Raw genomic sequence first — 24,571 nt, 5'->3', positions numbered from 1 at the left:
CTAATATCTCTACTGAGAGGTAAAAGCATGGGGCTTCTCCTTAACTAAGTGCAAGTGGTTGGGCTACAGGATCTCTTGAGGCCCCCTCCACCCAACATTTCTATAGCTTCAGTCACAATGACATGGAAACCAACTGACACTGTGAAAAAATCCCATGCCATCTCCAGGCACTGAGCCCAAACTGAGCCTGGGACTCACTGGGTGAATGCGGGGGCTCTTTCTTTCTTCTGAGTAAACAGTGACACTGGTGTCCACCTCTCTTCCCTCCTCCTCTCTGCTTTCAGAGATCTATTGATGTCCAGAGAGTAACAGGAGGCATCTAAAAGCAGCCTCGCTGCGTGCAAAGCTGTTGCCTTTTCTTTTCATTCCTTTTGGCATTTGCTGTTCTGAGGCTGAACAGAACGTGCATCTCCCAGTAGTTTTTTAATCTTTCCAGGCCCAGTACTTTCGCATCACTTCCGACAACATGCAGCAAAGGCTTTATTAGTCAGAACAACCTGCTTGCCTTCTGAACTTTTCATTGCAGACAGAGCCTTTGCCTGGCTCTCCTCCAGAACTGGCTCTCCTGCCAGATGTATTTCCTTGCTGACAGAAACAGAACTTAGGAAAACACCGTATAGTTGGCACCAAGCGTTACCATCTGATCCAAGAGGGAGTCTGCAGTAGCAGTATTTGATCTGAAGCACATTGAAGGAGATAAAGTTTTCTTGCCTTTCTTTTTTCCCTGTTAATTTTCTGCATCTCCATTACATTCACAGGATCCTCTGAGTACTTGTCATCTCAGAAGTTTGACCCATGCTCCCCCTGGCTAAGTACAGGCAGCCAAAAAGCCCGAGGCTGAATCGATTCAGTCTTTGCAGGTTAGTCTTAAACTGCAGCGATTAAACTGAGAAACAACTGGATGCACGTTTACCTTTGATTCAGAAATTGCAGCCACATGCCAGCAGTGGCTTAGACCAGGCTCTCTGGCACTTCCTTTTCCTGCTGCCCCCAAGGTCTCTGGGATTTGCAGTTCAGCATCACAGCAGCAGGACTCTGCAGGGTTGCTCATCACTTCCTCTTCCTGCTTCCAGGTGCCTCTGGGATTTATAGTCCACAGTTTCAGGGAGCAGTAACTTTCAGTAAGTTTAGCAGGGCAGCTCTGTACTGGGGGAAGGGGGGCTTAACCCCCCTCCCTGGCCCCAGATCCCAGGCAGGGTTTACCTGAGGGGGGCAGTCCCTGCCTCTTCCCCCCTCCCCCCAATCCCAACCCTTCTCTGCTGGAGCAGACAGCACAGCACAACCCAGGGATGCAAAGCATGCTGGGAGGCAGGGGGACACTGATTTAACTTGAACCAGGAAGGAGTCTGGGACAGAAGTTTCATAAACCAGTTTGACCCAAACCAGTGAAGTCTGATACTACATTCAACCAGGTTTATCTTAAACCAGTTTTGCCATTTTGAAATGGGTTTATGTACATTGAGCTTTTGTTCTGTTACAGGTTTAAACCTGTTTCTGATGACTTAAACCAGTTTATGTTTAACTTCTGTCCCTAGCCCCTGTTATAACTCTTGGCTACCTTTCATAACAAGACAGGTGGATGTCTCCTCCCTCCCAGTTCATTCCCAGAAACAAACCTCCAATGAGCTTTGTGTGCAGCTGATGGATAAATCCAACTTTTTCTGAAAAGAAAGATCCTTGCCAGCATTTTGACTGAGGGTATGACAGGGAGAAAGGCTCATATGAGGCCATCCTTGAGACTATTTTCTGTTTGGTTTCTTTCTGTTTGAACGTGGAACCTCCTTTAAAGCTAAGAACAATTGGTTTTGCTTAGGAGCTGTTTAATTTATGGACTTTCTCTTGCTAGGGTAAAAGTTTCTACCCATCTTGTGCGCTGCCAACATTGGCCAAATGGAGATGAATGCACTGTGGAGGTACTCCAATTACAAAAGCTACCAGCACCACTGCTTCAGGATTAAAGTAGTTGTCCAGTGGTATGAAGAAATTTGTTCTTAGGGTAAAATACTGCACATTGAAGTGCATCATGCACTTCTAGGGGATAGCATGTCCCCTGGGAATATCCAGTATGGGCAGGGTGCGGTGGCTGAATACTTAAGACATCTCACTGTGGCTCCAGAGATATGATTTTGTACATTGCCTTGGACTTGGGTCAAAGGCAGTCCCCTCGTCAGCCCAGCTGTAAATGGCTTTGTGGTCATTTGGGTTGGAGAATTAATAGTGGCTATTGCATGATGCTATCCTTATGTGCTGTTGGCTATAGGGGCTGGTGTGTCTTATCTAAACAGCCCCAGAGGTCAAAAGGTTCAGATGAGCCCTTGACTGTGACCTAGTGGTGGCTGTCCCTGGAGACAAGATGTTACTGGAGAGGAACACATTGGTCTGTCCTGCTGTGGCAATTTCTGCCTCTACATCTGCTTGTTTTGCAAGGCCCATAGGATGGTAACCTCTTTCCTGAAGCTAAAATGGATGTTTGTCTCTCAAATATTTTGAGTTTCCAGTGTAGCAAGCATATAGCTGAAAGTGTCAGGAGCAAAGTAATTTACAAGGGGTGGGTTTATGGAATTGAAATGCTGGAGGCACTTGGTTTAGAAAGGATCTGGGAGGCGAGAGATGCAAATATTTGGTTTTCTTAATACTCTGATTTAGGCTGAGCCCTTGTTTATTAAAACTTCATGAATGTGAGGCTCCTGGGGGAGGAATCACAGGCAGGATCCTCTGTCACAGCATTTGTTACTGCCACTGGGTTTATGCATCCCACATGTAAGGGAACCCGGCAGCTAGCTATTGTGGGGTGGGGGCAACGTCTGCAGTGCTTATTCAGTGGGAATTTATGGATAGAGTCCAAATGAAGTTAGGACCCAAAGGTTTTGCTCCACTTAAACCCAAGGTAGAAAACTCCCCCTCTGTCAGTCAGCAGTTTCCACACCCGGTCTGAGGAAGGATCATTCCCTTCATTCCCAGATTCTAGGTTTTACTCTGCTTTGATGACCAGGCTCTCCGACAATCCCAGTGCTCAGAAGGGAACCCGTTCCACAGGCCCCACTTACATCCAACCCTTATTCCTCCATCCATTTCTGACCCCAAGGCACATCAGGTACCCCAGGGAGGCTGGTGTTGTGGTTCCACACTGAGGTCTCCTCTCGAGGGGGGCTGGTTTGACTTCCCATTTCAGACGCTTCTCACTCCGACTGTCCCCTCGAGGCTCTTACGGAAGCCAGGATGGTGTGAGAGTGCAGACAGGATGTCGGGTGAGAGACAGAGACTTAATGTGCTCTGCTCTTCCTCTTCCTCCAGCTTCTTGTTATCTTTCCTGTCATTCTGCTTTGCAATAGCTGTGTCTTCCCTTAGTTCCTTAGCCCCGACCTCTGTCACTTCTCATTCCCCCATGCAGCGCCCTGCTGCTCGGATGTGGGGACTGGAAGTTCATTCCAATGGGTATTCATCACCTTCGATGTCTCACTGGTAGCTTATTAATAATGATCTGACGGCTCTTGTAGGGGATGCCTGGCCAAAAGGGGGATAATGAGGAGCAGTGGGTGGCATTTGGAAGTTGGTGGCATGGAAGTGCTTTGTGTAGAGAACAGGGGCGTTGCGATGGGCATCTCCACATTGTGTGCTCTTCCCCCTGCAACCACTAGCATCTATATTATCAGGAAAGCGATGTGACATCATCCAGATTCTCATATGCTCAAAGGCCCTTTTTACATCATTCGGGCGGGGACAAGGTACTTTCCTAGTGCTTTAAGGCCCCATTAAATTACTAGAGTGGCATAAGAAAGCAGTCTTTAAATAAAAATCTGCCCCATGGTCTTTAACTACCACAATCAGATGGTTTCTTCCACCACCATTGACATGCAGATGTGTTTTCTTGCAGAGGTCTTTGCCTGGCATGTGAAGAACAACAAAGGGAACCCAACAAGTTACATTGCAATGAATGAGGGTCCTAGCAGGGCTCCTAGCAGCATAACTCTGTGGTTTAACTGTGCTGGTGCCATTCCTTAAATACACTGGTGTCATTATATTGGTATAACTGGGAACACGTGCCTAGGTAAGCAAGCCCTGATTTTTTAGGCGGTATTGATTAAGGCTTACTATACACAGAGGCCATTCAGTGTGGCTGGTTTGAGCTGGGTCTAGCTGGCAATGCAGACATATCTGTGCAGTGGGTAGCACCAGGAGACTCTGCCCCGTACTGGGTCCTGGGACGCTTCCACCCTGCCATTGCTAATGTCATGATGATCATACAAGCCATCAGGGAACACTGATCTTCTGGCCAGAGGAAGAGGAAAGTTTTGAAGTCAACTTGAAGGGAGGGGAATGATTCAGTATCTCCGAGGGAGACGGGAGGAGGATGAGACTACCAGAGAGAGGTAGCAGCCCTGTCCTCTTGAATCAGAGGTGAGAGAAATAATCCAGACTAAGAGTGGTGGCTGCATACATTCACCTTGAGATTTGCTTCTGTTCTGGGATTCATGTCCAGGAACCACATCACTAGGACATGCAGGGGCAGCAGGAGAGAGATGCTGTGCTGGGGAAGCCTTTGAACCTTATTAGGGACCGTGTGAGTCGCATGTTTGGCAGGGACTTTAGGAATCAGCCTGTTACTCTCTAGGATTGGGTCATCCGCAGGCCCTCCGCCAATTTTCCTACATCACTGCTACACCCTCTTCCAGCTGTTGCTTTTGGGAAGGAAATCTGCCAAGAATCTCCCATCCTATGATGTTTTTGTGGCTCTCCCTCCACCCCCGTCTCTTAAAAAACATAGTAACGGCACTTTGTGTGCGTGTGTGTGTCTCCTTGTATGTGCCTTTCTGCAAGGGGGTCAGAGAACAAGTTTCCTCCTGGAAGAGGTGCCTGGTGGAACAACTGACAAGGTTTATGCCGACCTCTGTGCCCGAATGAATGATCCTCTCAGTTGATGCCTTGAACATCTCTGGAGCCTCGTGTGGGCAATTGGTGTTTCCAGGGGCTTCGGTGGAGCGGGTACACACTTTGTCTCCAGGCTCAGGTAGGTCCACGGAGAGGGAAGAGCAAACCCAAGATGAACTTCAGCAATCAGAAGGTATTTCTCTCTCTACCGAAAGATTTTGAAGCTGGGTGAAATGGGGGAACAAGGGCAAGCTAGCCCTCTGCCTCCCTGAATTTCTCTGCAAGCCCTGTACCATGCCTTAAATACACTGGGGTTTTAAAATAACAAATGTTTAATAAGCTCTCTCCCCACCACCCTTAATTTAAAAATAAATCACTGCCAGCATCCGACTGCTGCTCTGCTCTGACCCTGCAACCAATGATGAAACTTGCTGACAGGGACCCGGCTATGTCCCCAGAGGGACCTCATTGAACTGGGGTGCCGGAGATAGGGCTGCTGTAATTTAACACAAATAGATGCATAATGGGATGACTGAACCTCCCTCGATGTGCAGATGGGAGCCGGAAAAGATTGAAGGACCATTTGATGATAGCAGGATGCTGAGGGCTGTCCAGCGTGCTGCAGAAGCCAGAGCGGCAAATGAGACATTTGGTTGTGTTGAAAATGGGAAAGAGAAAGCTGAAGAGGAAATGACCGTAGGATGGGACATCTGGACTGGGCCAGGCTCAGGAAAGATTGAGGGGTCACTAGAAGTCCGGACTTAGAAGGGAGGTATTGCAGGTTACCCTAGAGAGGACGGTAGAAGAGGCCTTGACAAAGCTGCTCCCAGTAACAGGTAACAGAGAACATAATAAAGCCCAGGTCTGGGCAACCTTTTGAGCACACTCACTCTTCCTCAGGCTCAGGGAAAATTAAAGATGGTAAAAAGTCCCTAAAAGTAGAAAATAAATTTCATTTTTGCACAGAGGAAGCTGCAGGTGGAAGTCTGTTCTTCTGGGTCCATGGGAGTGTCCTTGTGGGTTGCTCTTTGATGTGCAGATAAGGCATTTTTTATGATTTCCCAGCTGGTCTCATAAAAGGGTTCATCTCTGAGCCAAAAACTCTAGAGTTTTGCATTTCTTTTAGTCTCAGACCAACACGGATCCCAAACATATCCCTGAAACAGGTCTGGGCAAGGCATTGTGTGTTTCCCTCTAATGCCTGAGCAGGATTTGCCCAGTGAAGCTGGAGGCAGGACTTTGAAGGTGCATGTGACAGGATCTGTCTAGTCAATCTGTGGAACTCATGGCTGCTGGAGGTCTAAGCTTGTTAATGGAGCCACGTTACAACTACAGCTCAGTCTAATGTGTCTGGTTGGTTAAGAGCTCCAGACAGGTATGATTTGTGTCCATCCCCCACCACCCATGTCAGGTCATCTAGGCATCTTCCACAAAAGTCCCCTGGCCACAGGATATCTCTGGGTTCAAAAGATTAGATAACTTTGTGGAGGACAGGGGCTATTGAACACGACAGGCCAGGAATGTTACCTCCGGCTTCAGGACATCCTTATCCCTATGACTGCTACTAACTGGGATGGCATGATAGGGCACGGATCACTCTACATGAGACCTGTTTCTTATACCCTCCCTACAAGGTTGGAGGCAGGATATTGGGCTAGATGCTGTATTGTCATGTGCTGAACATCCTCAGGGAAACTACGCTGATGCTCCCCCAGGCACTCATGCAATCCAGTGCATGTCTGAGGCAGGTTGTATCATGGGGTAGGGGCAAAGGAAGATCAGGAAAAGGAGGATGGGAGTGGCGGGGTGTGGAGAGAGGACAGTGACTTCATCTTACAAAGAACCAGTGAATGCTACTACCTTCCCCCAGCAGTCTCTCAGGGTCTTTCCCCACTAACTTGCACCCTCACTCATAAACCCTAACCCTATCCTATCCCCCTACCCTAGTAGCTCCTACCAATAGGGAAATGGAGCATCCTCTGCTGTGGACCTATTTTGGCCGGCAACTGAATCTAGAGCTGGGCAAGTCTACTTGGAGCAACTTGCCAATGGAAAGAGCTTGTCCCTATCTCTCAGTGCTTTGCCCAGTTCACTTCTTAAATGCCTTCCTATTTGGGATCGGGTGCGTCTCACACCAGAACTCTTCCCCTGGAGTGGTCAGTTTGTTTGTCGCAAGCCAAGCGTGTTGGTAAGTTCTTGGTTTCTGCACCTCAACATTTCTGGAAAAAAAAAAAAAAAGAAGAGAAAAATTCAGCAAAATCTGCTGGAGATTCTGTTCTCCTTTTCCTAGGGCAATCCCCGCCTCGCTACTGGTCCAGTCAGCAAGTTTCCTCCTGATTCACCCCTTTGTGCTTTTGCAATAGGTCATTGTGCATAAATAAACCAGATTGACGTTAGTGCCACCGATTCCTGTTTTTCGAGCTGTGGTCTTGCTCTGATTAGCCGGGATACAGGTACAGCATTGGAAGTAGGGGCTTTCTGTGTTTAAGAGGCACAGCCACAGAGCTGCTGCTGCTTGGGGGGCTTCTCGTAGAAGGCTGAGGGCTTCTACCACTGCTTCCAGTAGGTCACCCATGCGGGTTCTCCTAATGGGGCAAATGTCACCCATGATGGCAGTTGTGAGAGAGTCCCAAATGCGGCCTGATGCCTTTCAGTCTTCAGTAATTTCCCTTGAGTCACATCCTGTGGTACAGGGGGCAGCTTTGCAAGACAGAGTGGCCATGTCAGGCATTTCTTCCTCTTTGACTTTGCTTTCAGATATATTCCCTTCTGCACTCGGGCATGCATCAGGTCCCACGTCCGGCTCCTCCTCTTCCTCGTTCTTGCTTGGGATCCTTTGTTCTGTTTACAATGAAACAACACTCTGCTGGGTCTATGCCTCATTCCCACTTCCTACGGCATCCTGCATTTCCTTGGAGGTCTCCTAGACCTCGGTGTGTTTAGCTGATGGGATCCAAGCAGCTGAGATGCTAAACAGTTGCAGACCTCAACTATAATCAGACTGAGCACAAATATGTAAACGTTAGGAAGCTAGGGCTCTCACGGCACCGGCAATATACAAAGGGATGCCCGATGCCCACTGTAGTGCCTCCAAACCATGTGTCCGAGATCAGAGTAGCATCCCTGTGAGTCCTCAAGGGGCAAAATCCAGACTATAGGAGAACACAGAACAGCCACAATAAGTGGACCTGACTTCTGTGCCGTTTTGAACACGTGCACTTGACCACGAACGGGGCGGTTCCCCATATGAGCGGGGCAACATGAATGCAACAAAACCATTGCAGCTTTAATCCTGTTCCACTTGCTTTACAAGGATTTAGGTCTCTTGTGTCGCTACTGGAACAGGCAGAGGAGACAGCTGCACCATACGTGCATGAGACACCGTACGTACAACATACACCACAACAGCTGGCAACTCTCCTTCCCCTTCTGAAGCAGTGAAAAATTACCTCTGTCCAGAGGCCAGGATTGCATCTTGTAGCACTGTGGGCTCTATATGTAGCCTGTTTAAGCGGGATTAGCCTAAAATCACCATTTTTAAGGCTCCTTAAGGGCGCGTGTCCACACGTGTGTGCCTTTAATGCACCTTAAAAATGGCATTTTTAAGCAAACCCCACCTAAATCTGATATCTACTTAAAGCAAGTACCAAATTTAGGCCTGATTAGCTAAATTACATTAGCCCACATGTAGACTCTTGATGCGCATTAACACAACGTGTGTCAATGGACGCACACCACATTCATGCGCATTAGTGTGGCTACATGTGGGCTAATGCAACTTTACTATGCAAGCCTAAATTTAACGCATCTTAAACAAAGGTGCATTAAATTTAGGTGCATGTAACTACACATGTATAGGCACCCTGTGTTAACTTGCAAGCAAACTTAGAAGGGTTGTTGAGGTTTTTTTTGAGTGCCCCCAGGTCACAAAAGAGCAAGAATTTGTTATAAAGCTGTCAGAGAAGGAAGTGAAGTGCAGGAAGAATGGGTGGGTAATTGGACATGTGGTTAATTGGAGTTGGATTATTTTCTTGTACCATCCTAGCATGGCACCCTCGTCACACAGCATCACTGAAACCCCAGAGTCTTTGAAAGTGTACCTTTGCATCTTGCAGTGATTTCACCTAGGAGATATCCTACCCCTCTGAGGGGACACTGTTCTCCAAGTATGCACCAAGTCCCTGGACAGCAGGACAAACTGTTTGAGAAAGGTGTCCAAGGCCTGTTGGGTGACAGCGCGCGTGTTTTATATTGGCTGTTCACCCTTGGGCCAAGTCAAGAGTGCACATGTTTCTGTGCCAACAGCTTTCCCTTGGCTGTTTCTCATCCATTGAATTATTTCCCCTTTGTTCAGGGTGTTTTTAAATTACAATATAGTTTTAGTGGCAGGCCAACCTATCCTGCTCCCTCTCTCCTGATTGCAATTTTTCCCTTGGCTCTCTTGACTCATTAGCAGCGCACACAGCGGGCTGACATGCTGATTTATGCTCAAGAGGAAGCCAAGGCTATCTAGAGAATTTCTCTTTCTTCATTGGAAGAAAATGTTGGATGTCTCAGAACGTCTGGCAGGGCTTTCATTGCTAATGCAGGTCTGGGCAGAGACTGCAGCCAGAGAATGGTCTGCGGATGCTTTCCCCGTGACTGCCGTATTTCACTGCATTTCTCCTGGTGCAATTTTGCAAACGCAGGTTGTGTCATTCCAAACTGCCCAAGGGCAGGACGAGGACATTGTCACTCAGAGCCCTCCTGAACAGACAATAACACCTCTCTCTTGGACGGCTGTATTGGAGAGCTTTCCCCAGCAGCATCACTGTCAAGGAACTGCTTGTTCATGCATGATGGTCATAGTACCAGACTAATGTAATTTAGACATTTCCAACTAGGACTGTTGAATACCTAGAGGTATCTGTCCCCAGAGAATCCTCTCCAGGCTTTATGCTAAGCTGCATAAAGGCAAGATTGGGAGTTGGGTCAATGCTGCATGGCTACTCAGGCAGTAGGAAGCATGATGGACAAAGTTCATGGTGTCTGTGCTTCATGGCTATCCTGGTTCAATGCCTTAACGCCTTCCTAGCTAGCGTATAACACAACCCTTAGTACTACTGCTGTATTTTTAATGAGTAAGCAATAGAAGAAATGGTAACAGTTCAAGGCAGCATCTCATTATCACAGAATCATAGAAAATTCAGATTGGAAGGGACCGCAGACAGTCACATCTAGTCCACCCCCCTGCTCAAAGCAGGACCAGCTCCAGCTAGATCATCCCAGATAAGGCTTTGTCTACCTGGGTCTTAAAAACCTCCAAAGATGCAGAGTCCACCACCCCTCTGGGTAACCTGATTCAGTGCTTTACTACCCTGCTAGTGAGAGAGCTTTTCCTAATATCTAATCTAACCTTCCCTTGCTGCAATTTGAGACCGTTGCTCCTTGTTCTGTCACCTGCCATCACTGAGAACAGTCCAGCTCCATCCTCTTTTGAACCCTGCTTCAAGGAGTTGAAGGCTGTTATTCAATCCCCCCTCAGTCTCCTCTTCTCTAAATTAAATTTAAAGTCCAGTTCCATCAGCCTCTCCTCACCAGTCATGTCCCCCAGCCCCCAACCATTTTTGTTGCCCTCTGTTGGACTCTCTCCAATGTCTCTACATCCTTTCTGTAGTGGGGGGCCCACAGCTGGACACCGGACTCCAGATGTGGCCTCCCCAGTGCAGAATAGAAGGGAAGAATCACTGCCCTTGATCCTACCAATGCAGCCCAGGATGCCACTAGCCTTTGCAACGAGGGCACGTTGTTGGCTCATATTGAACTTATTGCCCACTGTAACCCCCAGGTCCTTTTTCATTAACCTGTGGAACCACGGTCTGCAGGATACCACCTTGAAAAAGACCTTAAATGAATACTTTAAAAAAGGATTGGGGGTTTAGTAATAAAAAAAATAGCACCTATAATATAGCTCAGATATTACGCTGAAGCTTAGTATAAAAGCTAAGCTAGCTGGTGGAGCATCCAAGGAGACAAATATAACGGATATTCCTCCTCCAGCTTCAGGGAAGAAGCTGAACATCTCTAGTCAGGAGGGAGATGATTGGCCACCCTATTTTTTCTGAACCAGACACTAAGGAGAGGTCAAAGGCAGGGAAAGGCAGGTTGTAACAGCCCCCCCGAAGCCTTTGATGCTTTCATCCGCCTTGTTTAAATGAGGTGCAAGTCCTGCCAAGAAAGTAATTACCTTGCCCGTTTCCAGGCCTGCTTTGGTTTGCATTTTCAGCTGTCACCTGCAAATTGTGCCCAGGCAGCATTATTCCTCCATTTCCTTAATCACACTTTAAGATCTTACCCATGCGCCCGCTGGAACAGTTCATTCCTGGGATGGAAATAGGCCTGGGATGATTTACAGGTGCCCCCAACAGACTGTGAGAAGTGGCTTGGTGCTGAATGCTAATTGCAAAAGGAGGATGTTATTGTTGAAGGGGCTTCGGACAACGGTTCATCACCACGCTGCCTTAGAAAAGCCCAGTTACCACTGAAAGGGGAAGAGACGTCTTCTTCCTTGCATTTGCCTGTAAAGATGGACAGCCTGAGGGTCATCCCCACAAGCAAATCGTGCTCACGGGACCTCACAAAACGATTCCTGAGGCTCTCTCCCTCATACAGTCCCTGACACGCTTGCTGTGGGGGCACGCTCCTCCTCCTGCCATGTGCCCAGTAGAAAACACCCATTTTTAAATCCATTTAAGACATTTTTATGTCTTCTCACATTTTGACTATTTTTGAGAAAGCCGAGGGAACCTTTGGAACAGTCTTGATAGGGGTTCAGTGATCATCTCCCTTTCCCCGCCTTGCATGTCCTTTGTACGTTCAGGCTGGTTCCTACATTTTTCTGTAGGAGTATCTTGCTTCATTAGCAAAGCATTACCCCCAGGGCTGAAATCTTGGTCCTGAAATCCATGGCTGCGTTTTACCTTTGCACAACACACACGCTGTGTTTTGGGTAAGAATGAGATATTTAAAGGACTGGCTAAAAGAGGAGGCAGAGGGGAGTTGATTCTTGCTGCCAGCGGGAGATTCTTTCCTACAGAAACCCTTCCCAGCACTACGCTGTACGGAAGTGGGCTGTTTATCCCTCCGTATTGTGCTTTGCTTGAGTTAGAAATCCCATTTGGGATGGGCCGTGGGTGAGAGACAATAGAGACATTCAGTGATTAGACGTGATCCTTTTGGATCAGCTCTGCCGTGCAGGGTTTAGACACAGCTGTTTCTCCCAGCCGCTCTCCCCCCTTCCTGTTTGAAAAAGAAAATCCCTTTGCCTTGGCTTGGTTACAGGTGCGGCACCTCCCTTCTCCCCAGGAGGGCGGTCAGGTTTATTCCGTGTGCATTCATTTCCTCCAGCGAGGGTGGAGGCCTGTGGTTCTTAAGCCTGAGACCACACATTGCAGCCCTCGCACGGCATATACTCAGCAGCTTTCACTCGTGCGCAGGCAGTACGTGTCCATGCATCGCATGCATCCGGTGGGATTTGCTGCCTTGGTGCTGCCTGGCTGATATACCTTGACATCTTTGTACCAGTTTGCTATGGGGACTGCACGGGCCAACAAAGGATGATTGGACCAGGTCCTTTTTTATGCATGGAGGCTGGAATTGAATTCCTTCACTGAATCCCATCTCTGCTGACTGGGGGCACTATATCTGGGATGTCTCCTCGCGCCACTCACTTGAAAGAGATAAAAGAAGGATGGCCAGTTGCAAGCTAGCAGGTGACAAATAATTGCCTTATAATGTTGTGTTGGCCACATCTGCAGACGGGTGCTCCTGTCTTCCAGCTAAGGACCCTGGTTGGTGGGTAGAAGCTCAGGCTTTTAACTCCCAAGTTCTAGCCCAACTAGGGGCGTCCGCACCAAATGCAGCAGCCCTGATGGGCGGCTTCTTTGCTCCTTGCAAAATATCAGCTGTGTTAATGAGCGGATGCAGCTGGGGAGAGCGCTCCCCGCCTTCTCCCACTTGTGTCCTCAAGGTACATACTTGTGGGTGATGTCAGAAAGGGAGACAATAAGCTTTCTTCCCCCGCAGCAGAGCCAGTGAAATAAAAACCAGATGGAGAGAGGAGGCCAAACCGCTGGGAGCCTGAGGAGGTCAGCAGATGCAGACAGACGGCAGATGGGGTCTGTCAGTGGAGCCCTTTGCGCGGGTTCGGCTGGTTTTTTGGAGCTGCTCCTCCGGAAGCAGACGCAGGGGGCCAAGGAGATGCAAAGCAGCCTGCAGAGATGTTGCAGATGCACCTTGGCTCGCCGGGTGCTAGGTCTCGGGGAGAATCGAGGGAACCTTTAGCTTTCTGCCCCACTTGGGCTGTTCGCATGGGATGTCTCAGGGTATTAACAGTCGCTCCAGTGCCTCTTGGCATCTCCAGGCCTTGAGGTGACCCTGGCTGTGTCTGAAGCAAAGGGGAACCAGGGTTGTCCAGGCACTGAGCAGCCTCCTTCCAGCTGTGCCAAGACAGTGTTTTTTTTTCCTTTGGAGAAGGAAGTGGCCTGCATTGCTCTGGGCTCTGGATGGGAGGGGTGGGCAGGGAGCGCTCGTGCTGTGTAGTTTGTGCCCGTGTCAGAGAGGCTGCCTGAGATGTCTGTCCGTCCACATTGCCTGCTTCTGCAAACCTCCAGCCCCTTGGGTGAGCTTGAGCTGAGATGGCCTGTGCAGCTGGGCTGCCACCTGCCCTCCCGAGCATCATCCCATGCAGGCTCTGGGAGGTGGTTGGGGAGCCGAGAGGGACAGGAAAGGGGTAAAGGCAGGGGTCAAGTTATGTGGGGAACTCTATTGCCCCTGCCAGCGACTTTACACCCCTCAATGTCCTTGTCCTTATGGCTCCCCGCCGATATAGGATGCTATTCAGATGGGAAACAGAGGCACGGAGATTAAGTGACTTGCACGAGGTCACCCAGGGAGTCTGTGGCAGGGTAGTCTCCTAAGTCCCAGCCTCTTTCTGGGGATCCCTATGGTTTCCTTGGGGAGGTGTCTTGTTTGCCCTAGAAATCTCATCATCCTGTCTCAGTTTTTGGGTGGGAGGCACCAGATCCCTTGTGAATTCAGCTACAATAAAAAGCAGTAGCAAAGACATCCTTCATGGCCCATTCGCACAACCTGGCTTTGTCATAGCTGGGTCCCCAGCACTCATTAAATGTTTCCTGTACCCACGGGCTATGGGAAGGTCACTGAAGATCAAGCAATAGCAAAGACCATGTTTTAGGCAGGGGAGAGGCAAACCGCATTGTCCAATTGTCCGTGATCAAGGGTATCTTGTTTGGCAACAGCATGCTCACTCCTGCCCCTGATTTTCATGAGCCCCGCTTCCTTGCACCCGGGGCCGGCTCGCTTTCCAGGAGGCGATTACATTAGGCCTCGAGGGGAGGGGGGGGGTTGGTTCCTTCTTTCCCTCTCCCTTTTTTCTGGTTCAGAAATGGAGTGCTCAGCATAGGGGGGTAGACACAAAACAATCGCTGCGTGTGTAGCGATTGCAAAACTGTGTGTCGAGCTCATGTGCCAGGGTATGTCAGCCTAATTTTAAAGAAGTGGGATGGGACAGTCGTAAGCCAGGCTCAGTCCGCTCGAGGCATGTGGTCTTGAAACTCCCAGGCTCTCTCATTGCTCAGCCTCTGACCAGGTAAATATATATCTCCATTATTAAATCTGGATTCCTTTCTAATGATCCCTGGGAGGGCTTCTCTGTGATGCTGGGACCTTTGGAGCAGGCAGTGTTCAGCTCCTAAATCCTTCCCAGAAACTGTCCAGGGGAGGTTTCATTCCTCCTTTTCAGAGGAGAAATCCCTGAGTTTGAATTTCACCTGGGTGCCAGCAGCTTCCCAGCTTGTCTTCCCTCCACTATCATTAAACAAAAAAAAAGCCTGGTTTTGCAATTAGCTCTACAGGAGTGGGATATATATCTGCAAGGCCGTGGCAGACTTGAGACCCACAGTAGACTGCTCTTTTCTGCTGTGTTTGGAAGGGGTTGTTTTTTTTTGCCTTTAGGTTTGTTGCAGAAACAATTTCTTTCTGGATGGCCCAATTCCCCCAACTCAGATCCTTCTGAGCAGGTTTTTTCATGTTGCTCCAGCAAGGGGGCTGCCTTGTTAATGACTGTGCAATTATCTGATGCTGATGTGTGTGGTCATTTCCATGTCGAAGCGTGTCCGAGGCAAGCTCCGTGCGGAGAGTGAGACATAAGGCTGCTTTTACAGTTGTGTTGTTGCACGACGAGTTGCTGCATGTATCCGCCTGGGGGAAAGGGTTGCTTTACCTGAGGTTCCTTAGGGACTATCTAAAGTAGGACAAAAAAGGGCAATTCTGTGATGTGCAGCCCCTTTGTAGCCTACATGAAAAGAAGTGAGTGGCAGGGAGGAGGGTGTGAGGATCTCTGCCTATTGGAAAGAGTGGGGAGACCCTGGCAGGTGAGGGGGATTTGAAGTATTAGCCCTCTTAACAGCCCTGAATATAACCCTGCTGCTTCATTACTGGGAATGGGCTGGGTAAACAGACAGCAGAGAGAAATTTCTGCCCGGGCCTGGTGTCAAAGCTCAGCCCAGAAAAGTGCTAAGCTTGGCCAGGGTCTGCTTGCACGTGCATCTGTGATGCTGGGTGTCTGGGGCAGGGGCTGAAGCCAGGGTGACGGGAGCTCCCCAGCCCAGGCAGGACCAGACACCAAGTGCTCCTGTCCCAAACACTGTATTTCCTCTCCTTTTCCTCCTTGTTGACATGAGAAGTGATTTGCACAGTCGGAGGGAAGGATGTGAGACAACCACAGATGGAGACTCGTGAGCTCACATGGAGCTGAGCCGTGGCATTTTGCTAAAGGCCTTGCTCAAGAACCGCACAGGCACCAGACAGGGACCAGCTTCCTTGGGTCAGCCCAGCCTGGATGTGCACACATAGGTCTCCATCTCCTTCTCCCCTTTGGGGCAGTGGTAGGGGCAATCCTGGCATTGCCTTGGAGGGGGTGGGGAGAAGCTCCTGACGTCCTCTTCCCACATCCCAGGGCCAAGGACAATCTGAGCCAGGCCCAGTTAGCTCTTCACTCCTTTCCTCTGCAAACTTTTGGTCCCATCTCGGCTCTTCTGAGTAAGCAACTGAGCCAGGCCCTTGCCCACTGCTTTGGGGGTGGTTAGCAAGTGGGAAGGGGTTGGGGGGGATTCTGCAGCTCCCAAGCCTCAAAGAGAGGGGCTGGCCTGACCACAATCCTGGTCACGTCCCTATTGCAGAGGAAACACCGGCGTCTCGCCCTGTGCATGAGTTTCCCAGCCTTCCCGGTGTACGGACAGAGGAGGGGCTGACCTCGGAAGGATGCCGGGGCGAACAGAGGAGCTTTTCTTTGCTGTCACTTGGCAGCGCGAGGCTGCCCTGAGCAGTGCAAGCGGCTGCCTGCAGCTGTGAGCATGCCAGGCTCCAGCTCTCATGGGAAGAAATCCAGGGTAATTTTCCACCTTGAGGCAGGAGTCTCTGGGAGCTGTGGCAGGGGCAGAGGATCTCTCTCCTCCTTTGCCCCTGCCAGACACGGCTGCATCTGCTGCAGTCAGTCCCTCCACAGCCAAAAAGACCAGCGAGGGGAAAAGACCATTTCCTTTTTTCCCCTCCAGCTGAGAAAACCTGCTGCAGCGTGTGTAGGCCTCTCCACTTCTGGGCTCCACTTGCCTCAGGAGGTGGGTGCCACCACAACATTGAAGTGCGCAGGGGGGAGCGGGTATAAGGGACCCTTCCCTTTCCCCCCAGTTGTGCACTTAGAAACATCCTACTGTCTCAGCGGGCCGATTTCTGCATGAGATCTAGATGATCAGCCTAACAAAACACATAAATGTAACCGCCCCGATTCAGCTGCCTCCTAAAGGTACAGTTCCCCACATCTCATCGGTGCTTCATCAGCTGCGCTTGGCCAGGGCGGCTGGTTCGTGCTTTGTTCACGACATAAGTTTTGCCATCGGGGAGCAGGATCCAGCCCTTGAAGAGGTGACCTCAGCCATCTCGTTGGCACCAGCAGCACTACTCGGGTGCTTTAAGTGAGGCGTGAGCCTAAAGGACCCTGCTGAATCGGAGCCCATGAAAGCGAAGGAGATTCTTTTTCTAGCACTCGCAGCATTTGGATCTCAGCTTGGCGCGTGGGTAGAGGCTGCCTGGGCTTTCATTTCCGCAGACAGATTGCCTATGTCTGATACCTTTCTGGTTTTTATTAATAAAGCACGGTAAGCGCGCAGTGTCGCCGACCGCAAAATAAGCATCAACCGCAGAGGATGCAGAGTCGGTCGAGGTGAGCGGGTCCTGGCACTGCAGGCAGAAGACAAGGTTGCACCCTGGCCTTGTACCAGGAGACTGGAGAGACCCGGCCAGTTCTGTCCGTGGTGATTCAAGTATGATGACCCCCATGGATCAGCTGGTTGTAAGGGCTGGAGAGAGTTTACCTTTTCTTTTTGCTATAAATCAGCATCCATCAAGACTCCAGCCTTCCTCCTAAGCCAGAAAAACTGGCCACTGGATGGTGCACAATTACGTGGGCTATGCTGACCACAGACACCCTTTCTCTTTCTACGTAGCGGGTAGGCCCTGCGATATCCTGAGTCTTTCCAGCAGGATTAGGCCAGATATAGTAAAGTCAGCTGAATGCCCCATCTTCAGTTTTGCATTGCTACAACCTATTGTCAAAAGTGCCACCTGCCTTTGACAGCCGCACTGCACTACCTTTCTGCAGTGGACAGAGTGGGTATAAAAGTAGAACCTGGGAAGTGCACCGTTTGCAGAAAAAAGGGAGTTTTATTGGCCTTTTTATTGGCTGCAGAGTGCCAGGAGAGCCTAAAATTAATAGCAACCAATATAAAAAAAAAAAGAATAGAAGATAAAAGGAACTTTTATTATCTCAGAGGCAGTTCTCATCCAGGGCAGCACAGTGCAGAAGCATAAACTGCTTTTTTAAAAACATATTTTTGCCAAAGCCCAAGAATCCCCCCCCCCCCCTTTTTTTAAACTAGGTCTATTTATTAAACATTTACTTTTACTGAGCCAAAATCTCAGTATCTTAACCTCCCCTGTCGTCAGCAGACCAACCCCAGCATTATTTACCCAGTTGGTTTCAGTGGGAATTTTGTCCAAGAAAAGGCTTCGTCTAATTTGAGGGATCTCAGGATCTGGCTCACATGAACTATGCCCTTGGACCATGTGGTGTGAGCTACGGATGGATGTAAACGGGGCTTGACTTGGAGTAGATGAAGGCAGGCACTCAAAGAAATTTGAGGCAGGGTCAGGTTTGTGTCCCATGCTTGAGTTGATCTGTCAATGAGAAGGAGCTGAAGGACCTGCCCGTCCTTCATGATTCTTGCCTAGAAAGTTCAGGGCAAGTCTTAGTGGTTTTTCTCTCACCTTCATTGACTGACTTAAATCTAGTTCCAGTGGCAGCCATCTAACTTGGGAGACCTGTTTGTGCCAGGCCAGGGAGCCAGTGCTGTGAATGTTGCCTACTTCTGAGACTCCCCCTGCATCAGGACCTGCCAGCCAGCTGTGTGCGGGTCCTGAACTGCCCCATTTCAATCCAGATCGGAGCCTTTCCAAAGGCAGAGGGATGCTCAGAGCCAAGGGCTTGGTTCTGGCCCAGCACTGGGCAAAGCATTTGTTTTTGCTCCGCCATCTGTCTCGGTGGTGTGTAATCAGAACCTGCATAACTGTAACTCCCGTCACCATATTATTTTCAGCCCTGTTGAAAAATCCCTTCTTGGGAGAGCAAAGAGGGTCACCTCTTTCACAGCACGCATCCCACTTGAGGTGGAGGGGCGTTCTCCAGCCATGGAGAAGGTATAATACAGAGAAAGCATCCCGGTGCCTGAGCTGCTGTTATGCAGTCACGTCGGTGGCTGCCTCCAAGCATCTGCTCCCCATTATTTATGGAGCGTTATTGATTGGCGTGATCACCATCTCGCGTTCCCCGGCGCTCTGCGGCAGTATGGTGCCTCTGGCTGCACATTTCCATTGCCCTCCTTCCTTTCCCGTTCCTACCAGCCAGCTCTACCTGGAGCAATTGCTTCACTATTATATTTCCCTTCCATTCGCACCGTCTACCCCATCCAACCTCCTCAGCACTGCTGCATGGCAGGCAAATATTGTCAGTCATCGGGGTGTGAGCCCCCACGGCTGAGAGGAGAGCTCTGCTCTGCTCTCTGGACAGAAAGGAGCAATGCAGGGGAGCATTGCTTGTGCTGTTTGGCTCACTCCTTTGCTTTAGAATAAGTCCATTGATGCTAACAGCAGGGGTCTGGGTGGTTATAGTGCACAGGTAGGTCACTAACATAAGAGACCAGAGTCTGAATTGCTTCCAAGAAATAACTCATGGGTGCTGGAGCCATTCCTCCAGCATAAGAGCCAGGCCTCATGCTGGCACCAGAATCATGATGCTAAAGTTGCCTCTGAGTCTAAAAGCAATCGGGACTCATGGTAGAGGTGATATCTTTTATTAGACCAACTAGAGTTTTGCAAAAAAAGATCTTTAACTGCAAGCTTTCAGGCACAAACACCCTTCATTGGGCATAGGAGAGAAGATTGTAAAAGTTCTCCTGGGTAGAAATGCAAGTTCGTATTTCATAGGAAAGTTGTTCATCTCTGTCCCTTCCCCTTTGGGAAGGAGCATTAGGCACCGAATCCACTGCCCACCCAGAGGCACCGCAGCGCAAGGCAAGAGCTCAGCTTGCCTGGGCTTTGACCCGCATGTGAGGTTAAACAACAGGGTCTTTTTCCTCACAGATGAAAATCTCTGTGGATTGCTTGCCCCATCTGCGCGTCTGCTCCGGTGCATGCAGGGGAGTTCAAAACAACCTCCAGCCTCAGTGTCTCTGCAGCTGCCAGCGAGGGCATGGCTGGTGGCTGCTGACCACCGGGGTGGGTGGAGGCTCTGGCCAGCCTTTCTGGGCTGGAAGCCTCTGCAGGAATAAACCGAGTCCAATGCAGTGCCAGGCCCTGTGCTGCCTGCCTGGATAAACAGAGTGAGTCACGCTGCTGGGTTTCACTCTCAAATCCTTGACACCACAAAGGCCTTTTTTTTTGTGGCCTCCCCTGTTTATTTCCTTATGTTCACATGGATTTGGGATCAAGTGCATTGGCACCGGAGCGGGCACTCAGAGACAGGCCAATGACAGCTGGCATGCAGAGGCAAGCAGGTCAACGGGGTGGGTCTCCAGCTGCTGTGGGTCTTGCTGAGGAGCCAGGCTGGGAAAAGAGGGCAGTGCCTGTGTCCACCCCTCCCTTCGGGGCTGCTTCTTGCAGGGTGAGGAGACGCAGCAGCAGGGCAGGAGTCCGGAGAGGGTCCCCGGTGCTCTGGGGAGCCTGTGAGACGGCCAAGGGAGGGAGGGAGGAAAAGGTCTTGAACTCCTACAGCTTGGACGTGAGAGAGGAGATGCTGGCTGCATTCCCCTTGCAGCAGCAAGGAGGCCGAGCAGCACCTGACCAGCCAGAAAACAGGTAGGGCTTCAGCACAAGGTAGCACCCTCCTTCTGCTGGGAGAGCCGCTGTTGGGCTCTGCAGGTGTGGGAGCCCCGTTTGGGGGTGTTGTAGGACAGTCCAGGCATGCTGGGGGCAGAGCACTTAAGCATCTTGCTATGGCTTTGGAAGCAGGCATGACTGGGTATCAGGGCATTCAGGCTGGGACTGAAAGTGGGCAGGAGGAGAGCTGGCCACGTGGCTCCCTGGCATGCCGTTGGCTATGCAAACCAGCCTGTCTACACCATGCCAGCTTGCTAGGTTGCCAAATCAGGTGGCTGGGGCCTGGGCTCTCCTGTCTGATCCTGGTGCTGCTGCAGTGCCTCAGTTTTCCTCTCTGTAAAATGGGGTTAATGGGACTGACACTCTCCCACCTTCCCTCTACTTTGGGATCCTGGCCTCTGTTTAGTTGCTGCTCACTTGCCTGGCTCTAATCTACATGACCTCAAAGGCATCCCCATGCGTCCCTCTCCCCAAGCGGGTAACAGACCCTGAGGGAAACAACCCTCTGTATTTGAGACAGTCTGAAGTTTCATAGTTGTTTGGGGCTGGAAGGGACCTTACAGATCATCCGGTCCAGCCCCCCTGCACTTGGGCAGGAAAGACCGCTGGGGTCAGATGAACCCAAGTGAAGAGTGACAGGAGGGAGACAACTGGGTCTCCACCCATGCTGCCACGTCAAGCCCTGATTGTGCCCACCGCCCTCAGCTCCACATCTCTTTTCGCTCCCAAAGTGGCAGGCAACTCTACTACTCAGCCATGCAATATCCTGCACATTTGCTTCATTATTTCCAATACTCAGCGGGTAGCCGCAGCCCCGCAAGACCCCTGGATGACCACAATGGTCCCAAACCTGTCACCCTAAGCTTCCACCTGCGAGACGGGGACCCCACCGTGGGATCAGGGCCTGAGGCTGGCAGGTGGTGAAATGGAGTAGGGCTCAACTAGCCCTCAAGCACTGTGGGCTCTATCAGCTTTTAGGGACCGGCCTTGAAACTGTGCCCCCATGTCACTGAGCACAGGCCTGTCAAACCCCACATTCGAAATGACATCAGAGCTGCCCGAACAGCCGTGTGCACCAGCCAGATGCTCTTCCGTGTGCAAATGATTCCCTGAATCGTTCAGGGAAGGCAGGCTGGCCTGCCTGATCACATTTGCCTCTCCTCCCAACATGCCAGAGAGCTCAACAGGCCCCGGCGTCTCCGGGCGGTGGGCAAGAGCTGCTCACGCCCGTCCTGGGGGTGGTCTTCCAGGCGTGCTGATTCACAGATTGTCTCCTCTTAACCTTTCCTTCCCTCCCCTCTCAGAGCTGCCTCTGCGCTCCTCTGACAGGCCTCGAGATCAGAGCCAGTGTCTTCCACAGGGGAATTTCTGCTCTGTTCATTAAATCATTCGCTACAGTGTGCTCAGTCTAATAATCCTCACGCAGGAGGATAAGGGAAGGGTTAGAACAAGGGGCTGTCAGCCTTGTTTGCATGCTCATTATGAGTAATTAATACTAATACGTGACTTGGCATCAGACTGCAACATACAGAGCCTTTTCTGGCAGCACCTTATAACAATAATGATGCCTCATTGTGCAGTCATCTGATGGGATTTTAGAAACAGGTCTCCCTTCAGCACCTGTGCTCTTGCTGGCCCCAGTATCCTTCAGGGAATACCCAGAGAGCGCTAGCGGAGGAGGCATCGCTAGGGTGGAGGGCTGAGCATGAGGATGCATCTGGCTGATGAAATCAGGAGCTGTGGGTTTTGTGTGTGACCGCCTCAGATGTTTCCTGACAGGGAGAAAGCCGCTGTCGTTTGCTGAGGCTGTTGCCCCACGTGGCAGTGGTTTGGGAGACAGGAGCATTTGTTCAGGTACACCCCATGTGAGGAGCCACCTGGGCCCGTACGGCAGGCACAGCTTTGTTAGCAAAGTATTTCCCTACTCTGTCCCCGCCGAGCTGCCTTATCCCAATGGATGGGCTTTCAAGGGAGTGTCCATCCCTGCCTCTGTCTGCTTTCAGATGGGACACAGACATCTAAGCCTGGTGGAGCTGAACCCTGCTTGGGCACCAAACCTAGCCTTGGTACCTCCATGTTGAATGCCAGGTCCAAACACTTGGGACATTGGGCTTATTGATAGATAAAGAAGGAGCTTGTATTGCCTTAATTTCCTTGTCCCCACATTATTATTGCTGAGGAACTGAGGCACAGCAGGCGAAGGCCCAGGGAGTGTGTGGCAGAGCCAGGATCTCCTGAGCTCCTATCCACTGCCTTGACACCAAGACCATTGTATTTCCAACCGGCCCACCCGGTCTGTGCACAGAACCAGGCGTCTGTTTTAGGTATTAACGTTTCATAGATTTCATAGACACTCGGGCTGGAAGGGACCCCGGAGGATCATCGAGTCCAGCCCCCTGCCCAGGGGCAGGAAGTCAGCTGGGATCATAGGATCCCAGCAAGATAAACATCCCCATCATGCTGCGCATCCCCAAACGTGCTGCACATCCCCATCATGTCAAAGAACCTGCCTCTGCTTCACCTCAGCTGCTATGGGGGAGTGCTCACATCTTGCCTTCCAAGGAGAGGGGGTGGCTGGATGGAGGCTTTTGCCTCTGGTTTGACTATCATGTCACAGTTTGGCAGGGACACCATGGCGGGAAAAGGTGAGAAATAACAGGAGAAAGTTTGCTCTCCCCTTTTCTAGCAAAGAAGAATCAACCCATGGTCTGAGCAAACATTCAGCTTGGATTTTGCTTACGTATCCAGACCAGGTGAATGGCAGAAGTGCAAATGAGTGGCAACGGGTGTTAGCATGCGCAACCACATGTTAGCATGTGCTTGCACAGCAAACAGGATACAAGCCCACCCGTGCTGCTGCCACCCATTTTGCCCCAGCCAAATGAAGCATGGGTTGATTAGCACATGCAACCCTTATGTCTTCCATTTTGCTGCATAGACATCCCATCTCTCTCTCTCTTCGGCTTCTTTTCCTCAGTGTCAATGATCAAGGGCTGTGTAGAGTCCAGGGATTGCAATAACTGATGTTCCTCAAGCCAAGGGATGCTCAAGTGGTATCGCTCTGCGCTGTATAGCAGATTCTGCTCTGGCATCCTTCCTCTTCGGATATGACTCCAGCCCTCCTCTCCCCAGAGGCAAGATGCTGAGTACACAAATCAGCCTGGTGTAGACATGGCGCAGCCTTATCTCTCCTCCGGAAAGTAATGATTTTAGAAAACAAACAGAGGGGAGTGGATAATGTAGCTGGCAAGATAAACAGGCTTTCTCAGAGCGCTGCCACATTGCTGGTCCCTGATGGGGGGAAGAGACGGTGGCTGCAGATGCCACAGGACTGTGATGTGATTCTGCTCTTCCCCAGCCTCTCCCAAACCTACTTACTGCTTGCCCAGGTGGAGGGTCAAGCGTGGAGGGGCCAGTCTGGGTAAAACAGCTCGTGTGTCTAGAACAAAGTTCTGGAGTTGGAAACCATCAGAGAAGCCTTATTGCTTGCTATATTTTTCCTTACCGATGAACCAGGGGATAACTTCTCCCTCCCTACTGTCTCTGCACCATGCGGGGTCCACCTGACATGTGGAGCTGCCCTTGGAGGCTGGGCTTTCATCTCTAACATGGACTGGATAGGAGCCGCACGCTTGCACTTCTCCCCTCTTGCTCTGCCCTCTGCATTGCTGGACTCCAGATGGGTGTGAAGCCCACCCTGAAGGCAGGTCCCTTGCTGGCTGTAATGGTTGAGAGGTGTCCACCCCCAGCCCCAGCAGGTCAAAGGGTTTGGTAGCGCATCCAGCACCTCTGTGGCTTGTCCAGGTGTCTCCTCCCCTCATTGAAGCCTGTTCAGTCAGCTCCCCATCCCAAGTGGCTTGTGGCCTGTCTGCCTTGCTTCATTTCCTCTCCCGTGGAGGACCAGCTGTTTTCAGCCCCCAGCTTAATTCCCAGGGAAGCTTCCTGATTGCAGCCATGCGCTACCCATAGTTCCCCTTTGCAAGCAAAGCTGTCAGGAGACAGCGAGGTTAAGAGGAAGGTGAAACTGAGAGTGGAAGCAGAGCTCAAACGGAAGCTGCTGACGAAATGCTCTCCATGCCAGGACAGATGCGGGTTAACTCTGGGCAGGAGCAGGAACACGGCAGGCAGCTCCTTCCACTGCACGGGGCCATCCCAAATGGGATTCGTGGCTTCCCTTCCAGGAGCCCCTATAACCATGCTTCAATAACTCTGA

The 24,571-nt window shown here is 50.6% G+C and overlaps 1 protein-coding gene across 4 annotated transcripts in view; it reads left to right on the top strand.

Moving 5' to 3' along the window:
- CMKLR1 (chemerin chemokine-like receptor 1) overlaps positions 1 to 24,571 on the top strand; it is a 151,071-nt gene that overhangs the window by 103,786 nt on the left and 22,714 nt on the right. Inside the window, exon 1 of one of the 4 annotated variants that reach the window (XM_019486775.2) lies at positions 4,847 to 5,008. The exons of 1 other annotated variant lie outside the window; for it this stretch is intronic. The gene's annotated coding sequence lies outside the window, so the exon portion shown is untranslated. Of the gene's footprint in view, positions 1 to 4,846; positions 5,009 to 12,292; positions 12,621 to 14,416; positions 14,519 to 24,571 lie in introns of those variants that run through there. 2 more of the 4 variants (XM_019486774.2, XM_006264172.4) reach the window with 2 other exon arrangements.

This window comes from Alligator mississippiensis, chromosome 10 (genome assembly GCF_030867095.1).
Source record: "Alligator mississippiensis isolate rAllMis1 chromosome 10, rAllMis1, whole genome shotgun sequence".
NCBI lineage: Eukaryota > Metazoa > Chordata > Crocodylia > Alligatoridae > Alligator > Alligator mississippiensis.
The sequence above is the reverse complement of the archived record's forward strand: the minus strand, read 5'-3'. Positions and strand labels throughout refer to the sequence as shown.